The sequence below is a fragment of the Pleuronectes platessa genome, chromosome 22, assembly GCF_947347685.1.
Source record: "Pleuronectes platessa chromosome 22, fPlePla1.1, whole genome shotgun sequence".
NCBI classification, from domain to species: domain Eukaryota; kingdom Metazoa; phylum Chordata; class Actinopteri; order Pleuronectiformes; family Pleuronectidae; genus Pleuronectes; species Pleuronectes platessa.
In genome coordinates this window covers 3,776,316-3,793,702 of record NC_070647.1, presented here as the reverse complement: position 1 = coordinate 3,793,702, position 17,387 = coordinate 3,776,316, and the positions used below count along the sequence as shown (strand labels likewise).

Genomic DNA, 17,387 nt, shown 5'->3' with positions numbered 1-17,387 from the left:
TTCACTCCTTTAAACCTTTATTTCAAAGGGCCAATATCGGTTAAAATTAAGGTGTCTTTGTATGTTGGCTCAACTAAACTCTACAGATGAACTGTAACGTATGGCTGCTCTTGGAAATCTGAAGTCATAGTAGCCTTGATTTATATAATATGCTATCCTCACGCATGCTCACTCAAATACACACAAGCGATAATCAGAATTTTTATACACATCTTTTACATACTTTTCTGAGTTGGGATGTTCGTAAGTGCTAACCACTAGAACATTTTTAGGAAAAGAACACAAACATGTTCTTGCATGAGGCCCAATGATTTGGCTACTTGGTGAATGTGAAGTCATGACATGCCATGCAGTCTGATGTATGCCTTAATACTGGTCAACAACATCCAACAGCCTCTTGTTGGTCTTGGAGAATATATAATGCTTGCTTAGGGTGTGAGAGGTCCCTGGTTCAAATTAGATTTTCATTCAGTTTAGACTTGTGTGCTGCACTTAAGGCTTACAATGACAAACTGTGATTATAGCCTTTACTATACCAAGGTGTTACAGCTGTTTGATTCCTACTTTAATTCCAATCAACAATATTTACAGACATGGAAATCTTGACTTTCATGGCTCGTTGGTCTAGGGGTATGATTCTCGCTTCGGGTGCGAGAGGGTTCAAATCCCGGACGAGCCCTTTAATGGGTGCAATTCTTGTCATCTAAGAATGAATATATATTCGTCAAGGGGTCTTTGTGGGTTTGCTGAACTCTACAGGTGATATTCCTGAAAAGGTATTACCACATTTAAACAAAGTCATCACATCCAGAAATATAGAGGAGAGAGTCTTGCTATCATAGAGATTGTTAGCCAGACAATATTTATTGCCTCCTTTGTGAAGGAATGTGAAGGAATGACATGACCATACCATCTGAAATGGTTTTCAATATATTCGATACTAATTTGCTATCCGCACGAATGCTCACTCAAGTGCCAAAAACAGGTCAACTGGTCTTGATTGAGTTTCTTAAAGATGTTTCCCCTCTCATCCAAGAGACTTCTTCAGTTCTAACTTACTGCTGGGACTCCCCGGTATTTAACTTGGGGGTAGTCAGGAGTCATTGAGGTTACTTGAGAGGCTGGACCCACCCTGCTGTTGGTTTCATTGGGAGTAGCTGACCCACCAACATGACTAAAGTGTGAATTGTTGTTAAACTTCCTGGGGATGGAAGTCAAGACTGCATTGTCTGCGGATGATAGGTTGTGTCTTAAACCTCCTCCCCTGTTCAGAGATGGTGTCTCTAGTTTCACATAGACGGCTTCCTTCACTTCTCTTTCAAACCATCTGTCTTCATGGCCGAAATGTGGACATTGTTGTCTTCAAATTTCTGTCCCTGCTCCTTTAGATGTAGGTGGACTGCTGTGTCATTAAAACGCTGTGATATGACCGATTCCCATAAAGTGGAAGAAAATCTGATTAGAGAAAGGTAGCGCATTCACAGCAGGTTTATTCCATCAAAAATAATGCAAATATTTGTTAAGAAAATAATTACTTTGTTTAGCCTCAAGGGAGAACACTGCAGCGTGCCTTGGCTGCACAAGTAGACATGGACCACTGTCTAGAGGGCTGGTTCAAAATAATTTATGAACGCCTCAAGCAAAAGTGGCCCCACAACACAAGCTATGAGCCTAGCACGTCCCTGTGCAAACGATTGGGCTGCACCATTTTGAATGTAAATACTCAATGTAAATACTTCAGCTCTTTAGTTACATGGTTGTAAACTAAGCATCTCCTCGTAATTATTGTCAAATAATTAGGTACTGTCCTATTTACTTTTCTGTCCCCATTAGGTCCATGCAAACAACAAATATACCAGCAACCACATCATTGATGAGATAGTGGGAATTGTTGGGGAGATGCTGGATGACCAGTTTGTGGAAGGGTTGTCAAAAATAAAGATCTGCTACAGTTGTGCCAGAGAGAAACCACACCCACACCCAGACATGCAGATATTACATATAATTGCTTTAAACATTGATGAATCTCTTCATTTGTGTTCGACTCTGTCTTTTCTCATCAATATTTTAAATATATTTTTTGTTGCTGTTCTGTCTCTGAGGTTTCAATGTTTTCTCTCCCTGTTAACTGAGTTTTCCCCGCTCTCTCTGGGGGTTAAGGACGGAGGATGGTGCACCTTGTTAAGCCACATGAGACAAATTGTAATTTTGTGAATATGAGCTGTACAAATAAAATTGTATAAGTTGATTGATGGATAGATGAAGCGTCTGCTGGGACCTTCTGAACTCCAGCTACGAAATATCCCAGCACTTAATCCCCTGTGAAACCGTTTTAATGTATTCAGCAGATTTATTGATTGATTAATTGTACAAATTATAAACAAAGTGTTCATTAGCGATGATTTTTTTTTCCAAATCATATTGAACTTCTTTTAACAGACAAATAGTTCAAAAGGTCTAGATAATCCTGTTTTATTTTGTTTAGCTTTCTCCACCAGCGGTTGAGCCTCCAACATGTTTATAGAAAGAGACCTTTCGCCTGCATGCTGTGTGTTTACTCACCTCTGTTCTCTGAGGTCCGGTCGGCAAATATGAACCGGTTTGCTCATAAAATACTTCCTCAGGAAGGGACTTAGAAACAATAAAACAATTTTATGGAGGTGATGGTCAGTGAGATCACTTGAGAGCTATTGTAGATCGAAAGCTATAGACGAGTGTGATGACCTTCAGTGCTTGTGCTGTAACCGCGGAGCTGTGATGAGGACGATGCCCTGCAGCATGATTAAGAATTCCCCACCGGCGCCTGTCTGCTGCATTAGTATGGAGGCTGAGTAGGTGAAAAGTCCTCTCTTGATGCTATGACCCTCGGCTGCTGTCAGGTATGAGAGACGCCTTCATTCAGGAAGTAACTGCAAACACTTATGGAGGATAACAGACAAGAAGCTCAAAAGTAATGAGACAACAGAGAGTTCAAAAGTGCTTCCTCATTGTCTAGACACCTTACCAGCCTCTGTGCCCGCCCCTGCACACACACACATACATAATCAGTCTCTCACACACACACACACACACACTTTCAACCACACTATCACTTCATAGGCAAGTTCATTTCCATTCTGAGCGCTTGCTGCTGGCGGGTCAAAGCCCTGATTGTGTGGAGGACTGATGGAGGCAAAGTCTCTCAATTCCTTGTGCCACTGGAGGAGGAGGCTTCCCTCGGGCTCCCTCCTCCGACGTCTCAGGCCTCTGGCTCCCAGAGGAGGAACTTAAACGTATTCACAGCAGCCACAGCATTCCCTGGATTGTTAAAAAACAAAAAGACCCTACCAGTAGATAAGGCATGAGTGAAGAGCTGGGGGATATGGGGGTGAGGAGAGTGTTTGATTAGATGCAATTCAGCAAGCTGAGCAGTTTTGCTTTCCCAACTCTACTCAACCAGTTACAAACCAACCCAGTCTCATCAGAAAATGTTCAATGGCAACGTTGGTCCACTTGGACCGACGTTACCATCTCACAATCTGGCCTCTCAGATTGTGAGATGGTAACATTTAGTCCTCCCATTGTTTTGCATTGGCGTGTTCTCACGTCACGTGACTCTCAAGCTCCCGTCTGCGGAGAGGAAAACATGGCGGAGATTCCTTGTTTTTTCAGATAAAAATATAATTTTGTAACTTAGTTTGGGCATAAAAATACATTCTGACACCATTTCTAGCGAGAAATGTGGTCTTTGCTTCCACAGTCTTCAGCCAGTTCGTGCTTATGATAAATATTTTAATAGTTATCACGCATGTTTTTATCGTTGCTATGATGGTTGCCATGGCACCACGGGCGCAGCTTGGTGTTTAAATCACAGTCCCTGCGTGGTGTCCTTCAGTGATCGTGAATGTTATTCATGTTATATAATAGTAATATTTGAGGCTAGATTACATCTCTAATGAGAAGGATCATGCGAGTCTGTTTATACCGAGGCCGGCCCGAGTGCGCGACCGGCCCGAGTCCGCGAGCCGAGCGGCCCGAGCGGCGCGAGCCGAGCGGCCCGAGCGGCCCGAGCCCGCGAGCGGCCCGAGTGCGCGAGCGGACCGAGTGCGCGAGCGGACATGACGTGTGGCTGTCGTAAAAACCCTATTTGTAAACAACCAGCCCTTTAACTCGGGGCTGCGTCATAAACACGGCGCGCTTGGAAGACCACGATGTCATCTTCCTTCTGTTAGGTAAGTAGTTTATTGTTTTTAAAGATCGTTACGATCTAGGTTTACAGTCCGAGTGCGGAGAGAGTCCGTCAATCCACACTATGGACGCTGTTCATCAGCTAATACGCCATTGTTAGCCACATGCTTCAGCCCACGGTAGCCTGTGCTACCTGGGAGGTGAATACATGGTTGTTGAAAGCAGTTCAAGACGCTTAGCTCATCATTGAGGGACGCTACAATATAAATATAAACATGAATTTGATTTATGAATGCTTTAGATTAATAAGGAGTGTATTTGTCTACCATTACTCCACAATATCAGGTCAATTTGGTTTAATGTATAGTATGCACTATGACAATAATGTTTCCATGTTATGGAGTTGCGATTCATTTTATAAAACAATTGCTATGTTCTGTTTTTTAATCAAGGAGGATCCCAGTGAAGCTACAGGAGTTTCATTAACGTCAACAACTTGGACCAAACAGTTTGTTTTGCTTGATGAAGAGCAGGAAGGGCAGCCTGGAGAGAAAGAGAAGCCGGGTTGAGCCCACTACCATCATCCACGTACCACGAGGAAGATGAGGGAGAGAAATGATCCTACCATTAAAGAGGTACTTTTAAGTTACATACCAGAAAAAACATTTTATATAATTTGCCAAATATACATTTTTATTAAATCCCCAAAGTACACTTGCTGAAATACAAGTTAATATCACACTGAAAGAATTTTGATCAATCATGCTTCCCTGCTGTGATTGTTTAACTAGGAAAACAACTTTTTCCACAGGAAGGCAAGTAAATTTAAGGAATACATGTGCAAAGTTTTCCTCTGTTATGTATAATGATGACCCCCATCAAACATAATGTTAGCAATATTTACACCTTTTAATTTATACTGTTTATTTCTGTCTACATGTGTGAATTTGCCTTCATTAGTTTCAGAAAAGAGCGATGATGTATCGGTCAGTGGGCGGCAGCACGAGACTCCGCAAACTAGTCTGTAAGCAAAGCAGACGAAGGCATCGAGGTTGCGGCCTGCCATCATTGTTATTTTGCTTAAGGGACTGAATATGTTTCATGTAGAAATATTAGCATTTCCCTTATATCTACCAAAACTGCTTGTTTCACAGACTGCAGTTTTGTTTTGATCCGATGTGGTGTGCAAATACAACCGTATCTGCAATGGGTTGTGGGGCATTAACATTTGTAACTCTAATTTTGTTTTGACAGACTGTGAAAAGAACGTTGAGAACATCACCACTCTACAGGAAGACACAGTCCAGTAATGGGTGTCAGAAGTTCAGTAGTGAACGACAGGTACTGTGGAAAAATATGTGTCATTGTTGTACAATGTCCTTTGACTCTGTTTAAACAAGGTCAACACAAAAAGGTTTGATTGTAAACTGATATCGGTATGAATTCATGTTATTCTCCTCGTCAAAAGAAACAAACAATCCAAATTACCTGCAGAAAGCCCTTGATGGACGCTTCAGCTGCATCGTCAGACTGGTGAGACAGCAAGATGCCAACTTTAATGCCAATTTATTTGTGTAACATTCTGTGACCAAATGTATAGATAACTTTTTGTAGATTGTAAAAATAGATAACCCATTTATTACAAAAAAACTACACTAGAATTATCGCACTGCGTTGTATGACTCCGCTAACCAGAGCAGTGTCCGTCTACATATTTCTACATATTTTCTCTCATATAAATGACACTGTATCTCTTGACAACTGAAACCATAAGATGAGGTCAGTGTGGCCTTGACCTTTTTACTTTAAGACAAATACAAAGTTAGACAATCCGAAAACATGCAGTTATGCCTCCGGCGACTCGCTATTGCAGAGGCATTAAAACCGTAGTGTAGTAGATTGGATTTTATTGGTGTTACATTGGACATCTTGTATGGGTACACCAAAAAATATATTTGGTTTCACATTCTAGATGGCAATAAGCAGAGTCATCAACTCAGGAAAAATATTTCTGTAGAAAAGAAAGCCTTGTATGTGTGTATGTATACATACACACAAACGCACTATTGAGACGTTTTGTTTTTTATCATATATTCTCAGGCAGTACTGATGCATTTACTGAGACGGGACGTGAGGGCCTACTCTGCGTGCTCAGAGTTCAAGCCCAGCAGGCTGCAGCGGGCCTGACATATTCTGGAACAGCAGCACAGTCTTTGGATGACTCCTCTGAAGATGAAAACATGGCGAGGTACTTCTCCACTGATGAAGAACTGTGAGGGCTGTGATTAGCTACACTCTCTTGCTACAATGCTACTCATGCTACTCCCTGGCAGCCTTAGGAAGGCATTAGCTTGCTGTGTGGTAGCTGTTAGCTTCAGCATTTTTAGTTTTTAGTGGCCTGTCTGACGTTTATGTTAAAAAAAAATCAGAGGGAACCATCTTCATAATTTAACACTATGGTTTGTTTGTGTCCTTCAGTTCTTCTCAAGAGAAGCAGTACAGGTGTGCCTCAGCTCCACGGTCCCTCCTGCAGCCTCCGCTCCTGATGCTAACCTCATGTCTCCATCACACCAAGCAGCAGACCTGGATTGACAGACCTTTCTCCAGAGCTGCCCCCTCCCTCTGAAACCCCCCTCTCCAAAACACTATTTGTGTAGTTTTTAAAGTATTTTTTGCATGAGAATTGTTGATCATAACATTTCCAGCAGATGCCTTAATATAATGTTTGTGCACAATAAATGACATTGATCATAACATAATGGTATTTCCTTGCACTTCTACACCATGATATTGTCAGATAAGATGCTGATTACATTAAAGCAGTGAATGCTCTGCTTTAAGCAACATAAACACACAATGATTCAATGGATCTGAAGTAGAATGGGCACATTACATTCTGTAGAGAATGCCTCAGTTATGGAAGTCAGAAAATAACTTTCTTTATCTGAGGTTCCAGCCATTTATAGTCACAGCAGAGCACACAGGTCTGGTTGTCTAAGTGGCGCCCATATCATTGTTTAAGATGTGTAACATCAAGTTTGTGTTTCAGTGCAAAATTAGTCATTAGTCAAGAGTTCACCATCTTGTTTACACTAAAATTAGGTGACCCAGATGTTTCACAATGCAATCTGATAAGGTCTTATGAGAAACATTCTTAACATTAAAGAAATCAACACAGAGGATAGCAATATCTGTTTGACTTTAATCAGTAGCTGGTAATCGGCAGCCTGACTTATTCAAACACATTAATACTACAATGAATGAGGCAGGGCCTTCTATCAGAAATCAACTATATCGTCACGTTATGTTTCTCTTGAGCACATGGAAATTACCTTCAGCTTCCACTTACTGTCACCTGAACCATACTGTTATTTCTGTATCTACAGTGACTTTTAGGAAAACATATACTAGAGGGCAATGTATAAACATTAATACATCTTATTTATATAGAGCTTTTCAAGAAGTGCAAGTACTAAACTGAGGGAAAGCTAATACAAACAATATATATATATCTTATTTCCATGTGCCAGGACAGCCTCACACTTGGATATAAACCAATTTTAGAATACATTTGCTTATACTGGAGATCTTTTAAATTAATGTCCCAGAAATGATTTCTGATGGAAAACCCCTGCCTTATTCATTGTAGTATTAATGTGTTTGAATAAGTCAGGCCGCTGATTATCAGCTACGGATTAAAGTCAAACAGATATTGCTATCCTCTGTGTTGATTTCTTTAATGTTAAGAATGTTTCTCATAAGACCTTATCAGATTGCATTGTGAAACATCTGGGTCACCTAATTTTAGTGTAAACAAGATGGTGAACTCTTGACTAATGACTAATTTTGCACTGAAACACAAACTTGATGTTACACATCTTAAACAATGATATGGGCGCCACTTAGACAACCAGACCTGTGTGCTCTGCTGTGACTATAAATGGCTGGAACCTCAGATAAAGAAAGTTATTTTCTGACTTCCATAACTGAGGCATTCTCTACAGAATGTAATGTGCCCATTCTACTTCAGATCCATTGAATCATTGTGTGTTTATGTTGCTTAAAGCAGAGCATTCACTGCTTTAATGTAATCAGCATCTTATCTGACAATATCATGGTGTAGAAGTGCAAGGAAATACCATTATGTTATGATCAATGTCATTTATTGTGCACAAACATTATATTAAGGCATCTGCTGGAAATGTTATGATCAACAATTCTCATGCAAAAAATACTTTAAAAACTACACAAATAGTGTTTTGGAGAGGGGGGTTTCAGAGGGAGGGGGCAGCTCTGGAGAAAGGTCTGTCAATCCAGGTCTGCTGCTTGGTGTGATGGAGACATGAGGTTAGCATCAGGAGCGGAGGCTGCAGGAGGGACCGTGGAGCTGAGGCACACCTGTACTGCTTCTCTTGAGAAGAACTGAAGGACACAAACAAACCATAGTGTTAAATTATGAAGATGGTTCCCTCTGATTTTTTTTTAACATAAACGTCAGACAGGCCACTAAAAACTAAAAATGCTGAAGCTAACAGCTACCACACAGCAAGCTAATGCCTTCCTAAGGCTGCCAGGGAGTAGCATGAGTAGCATTGTAGCAAGAGAGTGTAGCTAATCACAGCCCTCACAGTTCTTCATCAGTGGAGAAGTACCTCGCCATGTTTTCATCTTCAGAGGAGTCATCCAAAGACTGTGCTGCTGTTCCAGAATATGTCAGGCCCGCTGCAGCCTGCTGGGCTTGAACTCTGAGCACGCAGAGTAGGCCCTCACGTCCCGTCTCAGTAAATGCATCAGTACTGCCTGAGAATATATGATAAAAAACAAAACGTCTCAATAGTGCGTTTGTGTGTATGTATACATACACACATACAAGGCTTTCTTTTCTACAGAAATATTTTTCCTGAGTTGATGACTCTGCTTATTGCCATCTAGAATGTGAAACCAAATATATTTTTTGGTGTACCCATACAAGATGTCCAATGTAACACCAATAAAATCCAATCTACTACACTACGGTTTTAATGCCTCTGCAATAGCGAGTCGCCGGAGGCATAACTGCATGTTTTCGGATTGTCTAACTTTGTATTTGTCTTAAAGTAAAAAGGTCAAGGCCACACTGACCTCATCTTATGGTTTCAGTTGTCAAGAGATACAGTGTCATTTATATGAGAGAAAATATGTAGAAATATGTAGACGGACACTGCTCTGGTTAGCGGAGTCATACAACGCAGTGCGATAATTCTAGTGTAGTTTTTTTGTAATAAATGGGTTATCTATTTTTACAATCTACAAAAAGTTATCTATACATTTGGTCACAGAATGTTACACAAATAAATTGGCATTAAAGTTGGCATCTTGCTGTCTCACCAGTCTGACGATGCAGCTGAAGCGTCCATCAAGGGCTTTCTGCAGGTAATTTGGATTGTTTGTTTCTTTTGACGAGGAGAATAACATGAATTCATACCGATATCAGTTTACAATCAAACCTTTTTGTGTTGACCTTGTTTAAACAGAGTCAAAGGACATTGTACAACAATGACACATATTTTTCCACAGTACCTGTCGTTCACTACTGAACTTCTGACACCCATTACTGGACTGTGTCTTCCTGTAGAGTGGTGATGTTCTCAACGTTCTTTTCACAGTCTGTCAAAACAAAATTAGAGTTACAAATGTTAATGCCCCACAACCCATTGCAGATACGGTTGTATTTGCACACCACATCGGATCAAAACAAAACTGCAGTCTGTGAAACAAGCAGTTTTGGTAGATATAAGGGAAATGCTAATATTTCTACATGAAACATATTCAGTCCCTTAAGCAAAATAACAATGATGGCAGGCCGCAACCTCGATGCCTTCGTCTGCTTTGCTTACAGACTAGTTTGCGGAGTCTCGTGCTGCCGCCCACTGACCGATACATCATCGCTCTTTTCTGAAACTAATGAAGGCAAATTCACACATGTAGACAGAAATAAACAGTATAAATTAAAAGGTGTAAATATTGCTAACATTATGTTTGATGGGGGTCATCATTATACATAACAGAGGAAAACTTTGCACATGTATTCCTTAAATTTACTTGCCTTCCTGTGGAAAAAGTTGTTTTCCTAGTTAAACAATCACAGCAGGGAAGCATGATTGATCAAAATTCTTTCAGTGTGATATTAACTTGTATTTCAGCAAGTGTACTTTGGGGATTTAATAAAAATGTATATTTGGCAAATTATATAAAATGTTTTTTCTGGTATGTAACTTAAAAGTACCTCTTTAATGGTAGGATCATTTCTCTCCCTCATCTTCCTCGTGGTACGTGGATGATGGTAGTGGGCTCAACCCGGCTTCTCTTTCTCTCCAGGCTGCCCTTCCTGCTCTTCATCAAGCAAAACAAACTGTTTGGTCCAAGTTGTTGACGTTAATGAAACTCCTGTAGCTTCACTGGGATCCTCCTTGATTAAAAAACAGAACATAGCAATTGTTTTATAAAATGAATCGCAACTCCATAACATGGAAACATTATTGTCATAGTGCATACTATACATTAAACCAAATTGACCTGATATTGTGGAGTAATGGTAGACAAATACACTCCTTATTAATCTAAAGCATTCATAAATCAAATTCATGTTTATATTTATATTGTAGCGTCCCTCAATGATGAGCTAAGCGTCTTGAACTGCTTTCAACAACCATGTATTCACCTCCCAGGTAGCACAGGCTACCGTGGGCTGAAGCATGTGGCTAACAATGGCGTATTAGCTGATGAACAGCGTCCATAGTGTGGATTGACGGACTCTCTCCGCACTCGGACTGTAAACCTAGAACGTAACGATCTTTAAAAACAATAAACTACTTACCTGACAGAAGGAAGATGACATCGTGGTCTTCCAAGCGCGCCGTGTTTATGACGCAGCCCCGAGTTAAAGGGCTGGTTGTTTACAAATAGGGTTTTTACGACAGCCACACGTCATGTCCGCTCGCGCACTCGGGCCGCTCGCGCGCTCGCGCCGCTCGGGCCGCTCGGCTCGCGCCGCTCGGGCCGCTCGGCTCGCGCCACTCGGGCCGGTCGCGCACTCGGGCCGGCCTCGGTATAAACAGACTCGCATGATCCTTCTCATTAGAGATGTAATCTAGCCTCAAATATTACTATTATATAACATGAATAACATTCACGATCACTGAAGGACACCACGCAGGGACTGTGATTTAAACACCAAGCTGCGCCCGTGGTGCCATGGCAACCATCATAGCAACGATAAAAACATGCGTGATAACTATTAAAATATTTATCATAAGCACGAACTGGCTGAAGACTGTGGAAGCAAAGACCACATTTCTCGCTAGAAATGGTGTCAGAATGTATTTTTATGCCCAAACTAAGTTACAAAATTATATTTTTATCTGAAAAAACAAGGAATCTCCGCCATGTTTTCCTCTCCGCAGACGGGAGCTTGAGAGTCACGTGACGTGAGAACACGCCAATGCAAAACAATGGGAGGACTAAATGTTACCATCTCACAATCTGAGAGGCCAGATTGTGAGATGGTAACGTCGGTCCAAGTGGACCAACGTTACCATTGAACATTTTCTGATGAGACTGGGTTGTTACAAACTGTGATAAAGGTGTTGGCAAAACCTTTCAAAGTTGTGCCAAAGAGAATGATTGTGAAAAATGTCTTTAATTCAATATTTATTCAAAAAGCTGGTAATTCAATGTACAATTTCTAAATGAAAATTACAGACATAGCTATAGTTCTATGAAATCTGAAAAAGATTAAGACGGTGGAGCTCCGTTAGATATTTCAAACTAGACCTGCAGGCACATATCAAGAGAGTCCAAGCCGCTGCACAATTTGCACCAGATGGCAACTGGGATCTGCAGGTGTACTGGTGTGATGCAAGTCTCAGGAGGAGAGCATCACAGAGGAAGGTTTCTGGGGGATAATCCAGTGTGGTATTCCGAACAGCGTGGTTAACCTAGCCTATAGTATAATTCATATTGTAGTATTATGAACCTGTTGTAGTTTACTGTAAGTCTGGAGGGTAAGTGATCTGAGTTGGGTGTTAATATTATTTTGAAATAAATCACTGATCGTGTTGGACTGTCCAGACCCCTTTTAGCTCTATCGTGCAAAATCCTCTGCATAACTTACATGATCCTGCTGATACTTCTATGATTCAGATCACTATTTATTCATGTAGTTTAAAATGTGCAAATCTGCAAATGTTGGTTAAATTAAACTAAGCTGAGAGCCTCTGTGGGGTTCATCACTTCATGACTTTAACTAGGAGAAAATATTCCTTTACAACTGTTGCATTTTTGGTCTCTCTGAAGTATGAATTACTTATCTTGTGGGTCCTGTTTGAAAAAGGTAGGTTTTAGAAATTTTTCCTTTATTACATTTTTTACATTTATTTACATTTTACATTGAGTACATTTTCCTTTATTTCTTACTATTTCCATTTGCATTATATGATACATTCAAAGTTCCATGCACATCACAAATTCTTCACAAAGAGAAATTAATTAAGTACATTTCATGTTTTCTAAGCTTTCGCTACATTCAGACAATTTGCACATACAAGGATTTGGAATTTTAAGTGTTACCTCGATTACAGTGTCACAGTGGTAAGTAAACTATGTTATTTAGTACCCAAAGAATGTCTGTTTCAGTTTTAGCATTTGTAGGGAAGATGTTAAATGATTTGGCAAAATACAGACGATGGACCTCTGAATTTTCCCTTAGCAGCTGTCAGCAAAACTGTCACAATTCATTGACTGTGAAGAATATAAGTGACGTAAGGCGTTATTGATTGTTTCATGTGATATTGTGGCACTCCATCACTAATGTGGGGGACACAGCATTTTCATTACTGGCTGTCATACCTGCTACTTTCCCCCTGGTGCTTAGGTGGTGGAACATGGGTGGTCTACATGTCTGACCGACAGTGGGGGCGGGGAAACCCGGGAGACAAGTTGAAATGTCTTTTCAACACATTTATATGTAAGTGCATTTTAAATGGTTTTCCAAAACGACACCCTTTGATTCCACCTGACAGTTATATTTCACCACAGGCTAACAATTATTGAACCCAGCCCACTATTTAAATTCCCTCAAGTACTTAACTAAGGCGGTATTTTCCCTGGTAGCTCCTCAACAACACTGCCACACAATGTCACAATAACATTATGGCACATTACTTCCATGTGGAGGCAGATATAAGACCTTATGGGAGATGAGGGTTTTGTAGGGTTTTCTTTGAATACATGAGCAGCTTCTACACACCCTACCATCTCCTATTCAGATGATGCATTTAAGAACTGCTCTCTTTGCTTGGTCAACGTCATTGACTTCATCAAATTTGTCAGCCTGGTTCCAGACCTCTGAATCACTGCTCTCATACAGTTAGATATAGTGTTCCCCCTGATGCCCACTTTTATAATCAAGCAATCAGAGCTTGACAATCACATTTCCACTTTATGATAAACAGTGACAAGCTTGTGGGAATTTTCAAAACAAAGAGTTATACATAATTCTATTGTTTTAATTCAGCATATATATCTACTTTTGTAATATTTCTGCTACCCTCTTTCCCCAACATGAATGTTTCTGTAGATCTACGCCTGCCCCTACAGATCAAAGTCAATGTGACAACCATGGGGTCATGGTGGTGTTCAACAATTCTGACTTGGACACTGAAGACAGCACTCTCATATCCTGCCAACCAACATTGCTTTCATTCAGACCTCCATGCGTCCATACATTTAGTTTTAAGTGTTTATACAAGTCTTAGAGATGGCAGACTAGCCAACACCAATCATTAGTTTTTATGAATGATCCTGTTCCTTTGCTCTTACAATTGTCCTATTTTGTCGATTAAGCTACTGGCTTTTGTCAACTCCAGAAGTGAAAGTAGAGAGCATGACACATTATATGTGGCTGTTTATACTGTACAGTGTTACCAGTGAGGTCCATGGATCAACTGGTGTCAACATAAGCACATGTTAATAAGCATACAAGCCAGCATAGCATTAACATAATGCTACATGGATTCATACGAGCTCTGGAAATCCACTTACAGCCTCTTGTTGCCCCTCTGGAGTTGAAGGGAACAGACTCAACCTTTCACTCTTTACTCTGATCCTGAAGCTGGTGCAGCATGAACTTAAGATAAGACGTCTCATTTGGAGACATGGACGCGGGGGACGCTGGATCATCAGGGCTCAGGGATGCATACACGTTGTGTGATCACATCCCTGGCGGTCCACGTGAAGGTCACAGACGTGACCCGACTACCAAGCTCTGGTTTGTGCTGAGGCATTGCTTCTGTGCTGTGTGGTGTCACTACGTGTTGACTCGTCTGCCAAGGGAGAATTGTTTTTGCTTTGCTTTTTATGGTTTCCCGTGAATGTCACTGACTGTTGTGGGATGAATGACTGTCGTAGATCACCAAGGTGTTGACGAACGGAGGCGGGGATGATCAGAGAGTGTACGGTAAATGATACAAGGCGCCCGATATGCCAGCACGGGTGTGACAAAGCGTCTTCACCACGGTGACTGACGTGTGACGGGAGACTGTAGACAGCTCTATGAGGCTCTGCTGAAGCAAAGCAGGGCTCTAATCTAAATGCTAATATCCTAATGTTTAGCATGTAATGTCTCCCATGATCACCACCACAGTTGAGTGTGTTGACATGCTGACATTTGCTACTGAGTCTTTGCATAGCATAAACCAAAGAAATGGACAAACTCATGGCGCTGGGCATGCAGCAGCACATCAGTACGTCACAGGTACTGCTTCATGTTCTGCCTGATCAAGTCAAATTTGGTTTCATCAGTCCACACAACCTTCTCCCAGGAGCACAGTGGACACATTCATTAACAGAGCTGTTTACCAGCATCGGTGATTCCTGAACAATCATGCACCCTGACAGCAGCTGAATCAACCAGTCAGATTTCTTTATGCACAGGTCTCTGCGTATAGTTGTGCTGAGATTTCAGCTTGTAAGGAGTAGGAAGCACTGCTGACCCGTTCAGCTAACTGAGTCTTTCTGCAAACATCGCCGTTTCTGCCTGTCCAGACTGAAATGTAGCACTGGAGTTTTCAAACTAAAACGGGGCCAGCAGCGTTTCTATACTTTTCCATTCCGTTGCTCTAAAGCTCTGCAGTAGGGTGGAGCGTTGATTTGTTGTCGTAAATGTAGTCGTAGGGATGTGGCCTAAGATCCTGAAGCAATCATTTGATTACATAAAGAACAGATACCTCACTCTCAAGTGTTTAAAACGGAAATAAACATAAATTGTATTTATTTTAAACGTATGCTAATGAACAACATTGATAAAAACAAAGGTACGTTTTGTGAGTTTTGAAATAAGACAGTATTTTTTGAAGGATTTGAAAATCATCCAGATTAGAATGATAGATAATAATCTTAACTGTTATTATGGAGTATGAATACAGTGGAAATTATATACAACAGCCCGACTGTTATCGTTAAACAATTTAGTCACACATCCCCTTGTCAAAGTGTCCCTGTGGAAAAAACATATTAGGAATGTGTATGTAAATGGTTGAATGTAGATTATAGTGTAAACGGCTTTGAGTGGTCGATATAATCTAAGGTGCTTAAATATGGTCAAATGATAATTCTCAGTCCTCATTTTAAGCGTTAGGTGTCTATGAAAACATAAGGGACTGTTTTTTGATTTTCTCTTTTCAGCCTCTTCTTTTTATTGATCTGTGCTCAGTCAGAAGGGGCCCAACGTATAGGATGAGAGTTCAGATATCCAGGGAGCACGGAGTAGAACCTCTGCGTTGAAACGAGCCAGTCCAAGTGGTGTGTGTACCAGGAAGATGAGATGAAGGCGAGTCCATTTGGGCTAAAGAAGGAGTAGCCACGCCCACCAAAATACACAAACAACACAATCGAAAGCAGAATAACAAAGAAGTAGACCGGAAAAGGCTGAGATCATGGCGAACGATGACACCCAGGGTGGAGCTGAAACTCATCGGAGGGATTAGTTATCTCATCTTACCTGGGAACACATCCCTCATGTGGAGCTGGAGAGTGTTATTGGGGCGAGGGGAAGTGGAACACCCCGCTGAGCTTGCTGCCTCCCCCAACCAACCTCAGATTAGCGGAAGAAAATAGATGGATGTGCTCCGTCTGTGCTTTGATCCGTTTGTGGTTTGTTGCCAACTTGATATTGTATCGGCCACACTCTGTGTTTACAATGAGGCAGCATTTTCTGTGTCAGTGTGATATTGTCGTGTCGGTGTGATAGAACACAGTCTGAAGAGCGGACAGACCTGTTGGAGATTCCTCCCGGTGAAAGATCTTGTAACTCATGATCCCCTGTCAGAGACCAGTCTTGTAGTGTGCAGGCACAACAATTAAAAGATGAATGATTACAATTACAATTACAACAAGTTGTTGTAGCGTACACATTACAGGAATGTGATGATTGAGAAAATGATGTAGTTGTACTTCCAGTAGTGCTCTGCCTGAACTAATGCTGTATGTTCTAAAGTGATACGGACTTTATGAAACTCAGCTTGAACTCAAAGTCTGACAAATGATATTCAAATCCCCTGTTGTTTAAAAACATTGCATAAATAAGTTAAAATAAAGGGGGACTAGAGGATTAAGAAATAAAACTTAATTTTAGGAAACACTTTACATACAAACTTGAATAATTAGACTGCATAGGCATTCAATGGATATTCTATATATTAGGGACGTAAGTTACTTCATAAGTGTGAAAGAATGGTATATAGAATATAATAAAACATTTGCTCATGCTAATAACCCATCCAATCAATACAATTATACGTTAGGTGAGGTGTGCACCCTGTATTGAACATAATGTGTATGTTTCATTGAGAACAACAAATACAATAGTGTGAGCACAGGAGCTCTGAGATTCATCACATGGTGTAACTTGCCTTAAGTCTGTGTTGATTTTCATCATGTGAAATTATCAGGGCCTTAAATGCATCTCTCAGTCAAAACCGTCTGACATGAGGACTGTCACTGTCTCTTATCTGCTGCGTTCAGGTGCAAATCGCAACCGACCCGCCGGTGAATCTCCACATGCTTAATAGAATTAGAGATGTTGCCACGGACACACAGAATGAGGCTCCAAGCAGGATTCACCATCTAATGAAAGTAAGATAATCTACTCACGCCACCTTCTATTTATCATCCTGATTTAATCA

The 17,387-nt window shown here is 40.9% G+C and overlaps 2 long non-coding RNA genes across 4 annotated transcripts; one reads left to right on the top strand and one right to left on the bottom strand.

Annotated features, from left to right (window-relative positions):
* Positions 1–4,112: 4,112 nt before the first annotated feature.
* Positions 4,113–6,904, top strand: LOC128428824 (uncharacterized). 2 transcript variants are annotated; one of them, XR_008333842.1, is made up of 6 exons: positions 4,113–4,211; positions 4,620–4,802; positions 5,422–5,508; positions 5,636–5,700; positions 6,268–6,415; positions 6,646–6,904. It is a non-coding gene; the product is annotated as an uncharacterized LOC128428824 (long non-coding RNA). The 2 variants fall into 2 exon arrangements; XR_008333843.1 differs by lacking the exon at positions 5,636–5,700.
* A 1,428-nt stretch (positions 6,905–8,332) lies between these two features.
* LOC128428799 (uncharacterized) lies at positions 8,333–11,122 on the bottom strand. 2 transcript variants are annotated; one of them, XR_008333840.1, is made up of 6 exons: positions 11,024–11,122; positions 10,433–10,615; positions 9,727–9,813; positions 9,535–9,599; positions 8,820–8,967; positions 8,333–8,589 (listed from the first exon to the last, which is right to left on the bottom strand). It is a non-coding gene; the product is annotated as an uncharacterized LOC128428799 (long non-coding RNA). The 2 variants fall into 2 exon arrangements; XR_008333841.1 differs by lacking the exon at positions 9,535–9,599.
* Between the last annotated feature and the right edge of the window lie 6,265 nt (positions 11,123–17,387).